This window comes from Amblyraja radiata, chromosome X (genome assembly GCF_010909765.2).
Source record: "Amblyraja radiata isolate CabotCenter1 chromosome X, sAmbRad1.1.pri, whole genome shotgun sequence".
In the NCBI taxonomy this organism is placed as follows: Eukaryota; Metazoa; Chordata; class Chondrichthyes; order Rajiformes; family Rajidae; genus Amblyraja; species Amblyraja radiata.
Window position 1 is genome coordinate 6,520,970 of NC_045999.1, and position 5,830 is coordinate 6,526,799.

At 37.2% G+C, this 5,830-nt stretch overlaps 1 non-coding gene across 1 annotated transcript; it reads left to right on the forward strand.

The window, feature by feature from the left end:
• Nucleotides 1-4,663: 4,663 nt before the first annotated feature.
• trnav-cac lies at nucleotides 4,664-4,736 on the forward strand. Its single transcript has one exon. It is a non-coding gene; the product is annotated as a tRNA-Val (tRNA).
• The last annotated feature ends 1,094 nt before the right edge of the window (nucleotides 4,737-5,830 follow it).

Genomic DNA, 5,830 nt, shown 5'->3' on the forward strand with positions numbered 1-5,830 from the left:
ATCCAGTGACCCTTACTGCAAAGTAGGTTCGTTTTGGATTGGGACTGTCTACGATGACTGTTCCTACAGGCAGTCCATGCATTCTCACATATAAAGAGAATATCCCTTTTAACTCGAGGATAGGGATTAGCTGTCAACGTGCAGTAACAACAAAAAAATAAAATGCCTTCAGGGCAGGAAAGGAGAAAAATCAGTGAGAAAATGATGGGAAAAGGTTTCCGTGAAAATGACAGGGGCGTCTTAAATTAATGGTGGTGCTTTACAAGATTTGGATATTCACTTATTTTCTGTACAAAGTTAGATTCCTCTGTTCCAGAAACTGCCCTCAGGCAAGAACACATCACAAATAAGCTTTCAGGTATAACTGTGTAGATAAATTTTAATTGAATAAAAACTAGCTATCTTAAAATCCCACAGGAAGTCTTTGTTACTTTTACCTAATTTGACCATCAAGTAAACTCCCAAATACAGTGGTTGCTATTAGGGTCTGTACCACAGATCCTGGCTACTGTCCCACACATCACCCAAGATGATTTCTTCATGTGTGGCCCGAAACACTGAGCGTCAATTGAGAACTGACTGAGAAGCTATCACAGCCAAATTAGATCTCTCCTTCACTTAATGTCCACCATTGAACACATTCTATCAGGCGTTACAGTCTGGAAAGAAGAACTGGAGACTTTTTTTGCTTTTGTTTACTTTCCAAATAAATGCCTCTTCTCATTTTCTACCCTTGTCTACTGTAGGACTCGATAGAGCCACAAAACACTGTTTCTTCATCATTGACCTACAGTGTTAGCTTTGGCTCAGTGGGAGGCATTCTAACCTCTGAATTATAAGATTGTGAGTTAAACCACTCATAATTCAGGTCAACCTTTCAGTGCATCACTGAGGAAGTGCTGTACTATTGGGTGTGCTGTATTTCAAGTGAAATATTGATTGAAGGCCCTTGATGGATGTAATCTAAGATGAGCCTCTGGCTCTACAAATTTCTCAATTGCGTATGCAATACCTTTCAAAAGGTTAGTGTTGAATTGGGTAGTATTGGTTCTTGAGCAAGCATTTTTCAGTGAGCAAAAATTCAGAGGTAATGTGAAGCAAGTCTCATGTAGAGTGAACAATTATAATATTTTATTTGAAGTCAAATGCAAAATAATTTACCGGTATTCCACATTACAGTTACAATGTTTGGCTAGAGAAACTGGGATTGTTCTCCTTGAAGCAAAGTAGGTCATGTCAAGATAAATCAAGTTCATTGTCATATGCACAAGTACAGTACAAGAATTAGGTCATTCGGCCCATCAACTCTACTCCGCCATTCAATCATGATTGATCAATCTCTCCCTTCTAACCCCATTCTCCTGCCTTCTCCCCATAACCCCTGACACCCGTACTAATCAAAAATCTATTTATGCCTTAAAAATATCCATTGACTTGCCCTCCACAGCCTTCTGTGGCAATGAATTCCACAGGCCTGGATAGAGTGGATGTGGAGAGGATGTTTCCACTAGTGGGGGAGTCTAGGACCAGAGATTGACACAAAATGCTGGAATAGCTCAGTGGGTTGGGCAGCTTCTCTGCAGAGAATGGACAGGTGACATTTTGGGTCAGGACCCTTCTTCAGACTTTGAATATAGTCAGACATGCAGAGTTACTCCAGCATAGTGTTTCCATTATAGGGTGCAGGAGACCTTTGTTTAATATTATATAAACTAATTAGAACATTTGATGAAGCAATATTCCCTTCAGCATTGCTGTGAAGTTGAATTCCAAGGTTGCTGGACTGAGACTTGAGCCCACAGAACTGTGATCTGTTGCAATTGTTGAACCTTTAAGTAAGTAACTGTTGACATTATATGAAGTATAACAATATATATATACACACACACACACATGCTCAAAAAATAAAACAATAGTAGTGCAAAACTAATAATAATAAGTTATTGTAGTTCAGAGCTTATTTGAGGTTGTCGTGTTTAATAACCTGCCCTTACAGCTGCAAGAACGTGTAGCAATCAATAAAGGGCTATAGGCCTATTGCGAGTTTATGTACATGGACATATCTATCCATGCACTGTATACTTGTATTTATACATTATCTGAATGGTGGCCGATTAGGAAAGGGGGAGATGCAACGAGACCTGGGTGTCATGGTACACCAGTCATGCAGGTGCAGCAGGCAGTGAAGAAGGCGAATGGTATGTTAGCATTCATAGCAAAAGGATTTGAGTATAGGAGCAGGGAGGTTCTACTGCAGTTGTACAGGGTCTTGGTGAGACCACACCTGGAGTATTGCGTACAGTTTTGGTCTCCTAATCTGAGGAAAGACATTCTTGCCGTAGAGGGTGTACAGAGATGGTTCACCAGACTGATTCCTGGAATGTCAGGACTTTCATATGAAGAAAGACTGGATAGACTCGGCTTGTACTCGCTAGAATTTAGAAGATTGAGGGGGGATCTTATAGAAACTTACAAAATTCTTAAGAGGTTAGACAGGCTAGATGCAGGAAGATTGTTCCCGATGTTGGGGAAGCCCAGAACAAGGGGTCACAGTTTAAGGATAAGAAGGAAATCTTTAAGGACCGAGATGAGGAAAACATTTTTCACACAGAGAGTGGTGAATCTCTGGAATTCTAAGCCACAGAAGGTAGTTGAGGCCACAGTTCATTGGCTATATTTAAGAGGGAGTTAGATGTGGCCCTTGTGGCTAAAGGGATCAGGGGGTATGGAGAGAAGGCATGTACAGGATACTGAGTTGGATGATCAGCCATAGGTCGAATGGCGGTGCAGGCTCGAAGGGTCGAATGGCCTACTCCTGCACCTATTTTCTATGTTTCTATGTATTAGCACATTCGATGAAGCAATATTCCCTTCAGCATTGCTGTGAAGTCCAATTCCAAGGTTGCTGGACTGAGACTTGAGCCCACAGAACTGTGATCTGTGGCAATGGTTGAACCTATAAGTAAGTAACTGTTGACATTATATGAAGTATAACAATATATATATAAACACACCCATGCTCAAAAAAATAAAACAATAGTAGTGCAAAACTAATAATAATAAGTCTATTGTAGTTCAGAGCTTATTTGAGGTTGTCGTGTTTAATAACCTGCCCTTACAGCTGCAAGAACGTGTAGCAATCAATAAAGGGCTATAGGCCTATTGCGAGTTTATGTACATGGACATATCTATCCATGCACTGTATATTTGTATTTATACTTATGCATTTTAAATATGTATGTCGTGTTTTATACTTTGGCAATATAACAGTTTTTTTATCATGTCAATAACGTTTTTAAATTGAATTGAATTGAATAAAAGTAGTAAACACTGCCCAGTTCATCATCGGCTCTGACTTTCCTTCCATCGAGGGAATTTATCGCAGTCGCTGCCTCAAAAAGGCTGGCAGTATCATCAAAGACCCACACCATCCTGGCCACACACTCATCTCCCTGCTACCTTCAGGTAGTAGGTACAGGAGCCTGAAGACTGTAACAACCAGGTTCAGGAATAGCTACTTCCCCACAGCCATCGGGCTATTATACCTGGCTCGGACAAAACTCTGATTATTAGTAACCATTTTCTGTTATTTGCACTTTACCAGTTTATTTATTCATGTGTGTATATATTTATATCATGGTATATGGACACATTGATCTGTTCTGTAGTAAATGCCTACTATGTTCTGTGTGCTGAAGCAAAGCAAGAATTTCATTGTCCTATACAGGGACACATGACAATAAACTCACTTGAACTTGAATAACCTGATGATTGTAGGGAAAGATCTACCTTATGGAAGTCAAATTCTACTTGTCGATATTATTGATAAATATTGATCAGTGTTTGCTGGAGATTTCGCCTCACAACATTGGTATAACAAATATTATTAATTAATAATTATAATTATAATTTCTTTATTTATATAGCACATTTTTAGTCAACTTGCATTGACCCCAAAGTGCTTCACATAATTACATCCACACACACAGGCAAAGGTGGGTGAAGTGTCTATTACACAAAATATTTTCAATCTGTACTTGCAAAACTACTACTTATTTTCACCGTTTAATGCATTTTCTTGCATTAAGTAGTTTTGATTTGTACAATGCATTTCATTGGTATAACAAATATTTCACCGTTTAATGCATTTTCTTGCATTAAGTGGTTTTGATTTGTACAATGCATTTCATTGGTATAACAAATATTATTACACAAAATATTTTCAATTTGCACTTGCAAAACTACTACTTATTTTCACCGTTTAATGCATTTTCTTGTATTAAGTAGTTTTGATTTGTACAATGCATTTCATTGGTAAAACAAATATTATTTGAGTTAGTTCGACAGCCCGCCAAAAACAAAAAGACATTCGTCAGTTGGGCCCAAAATAATCGGAATCGTGTTAAAATTAGCCCCACACACTAATGATTTTAAATGCAAAAGCGGGCTCTAGGTAAGAAGTTCTATCGTCTTACTGGCGTGGTTTGCCGGCCGTTCGCTGACGCTCCCTCGAGGAGTCGTGCATCATGGCGCGTTTTGGCGCCAACACTGACTGTGTGTGTGTGAGGAAGACAAGGCTGATCAGTGACGTAGGAGAGAGCGGGTCGACGCTGCCCCGCGGACAGCTTGAAAGGCCCGCATTCCGCCTCTAGCTTCTATGTGGGTTTCCGTAGTGTAGTGGTTATCACGTTCGCCTCACACGCGAAAGGTCCCCGGTTCGACCCCGGGCGGAAACACTATTTTATTTGCAAAGACTACTGCTTTTTGTTGGGGGATTTCATTGGTAAAACAAATATTATTACACTAAGCATTTTCAATTTATACTACTACTAATTCAACATGTAATGCATTTTCTTGTATTTTCCATTTGTACAATCCATCTAAGCATTTTCAATTTGTACATTGCAAAACTACTACTTATTTTCAACGTTTAATGCATTTTCTTGTATTAAGTAGTTTTGATTTGTCAATGCATTTCATTGGTATAACAAATATTATTACACAAAATATTTTCAATTTGTACTTGCAAAATCACTACTTATTCAACGTTTAATACATTTTCTTGTATTAAGTATTTTTGCATTTCATTGGTATAACAAATATTATTACACTAAGCATTTTCAATTTATGCTTGCAAAACTACTACTTATTTTCAACGTTTAATGCATTTTCTTGTATTAAGTATTTTCGACTTGTACAATGCATTTTATTAGTAAAATAAATATTATTACACAAAATATTTTCAATTTGTACATCCAAAATTACTACATATTCAACGTTTAATACATTTTCTTGTATTAAGTATTTTTGATTTGTACAATACAATTTATTAGTAAAATAAATATTATTACACAATATATTTCCAATTTGTAAAACTACTACTTATTCAACATTTAATGCATTTTCTTGTATTTAGCATTTTCGACTTGTACAATGCATTTTATTAGTAAAATAAATATTATTACACAAAATATTTTCAATTTTCACATCCCAAACTACTACTTATTCAACGTTTAATGCATTTTATTGTTAATACTAATATTATTGCATTATTTTCAATTTGTACATTTAGAATGTGCATTTACTAAACAAAAACAATCTAAATGTTCAATGTATTGCATCTGAGGTTTTCTAATCCTTTGGGAGCTCTGCAGAGCCAACAATCTTTGTTGTATCATCACCAAAGTATTAATTTTCTTTCGAGACTAGCATTAGATCATTAGGTGTAGAGCAATTGCCTGCCATAAGTCTGCCTACAACTGTTTTCTAGTGATGGGGACTGTTTTAAGTTTCTTCCTCCTACAGCCCATTGATCATCTGTTATTATTGG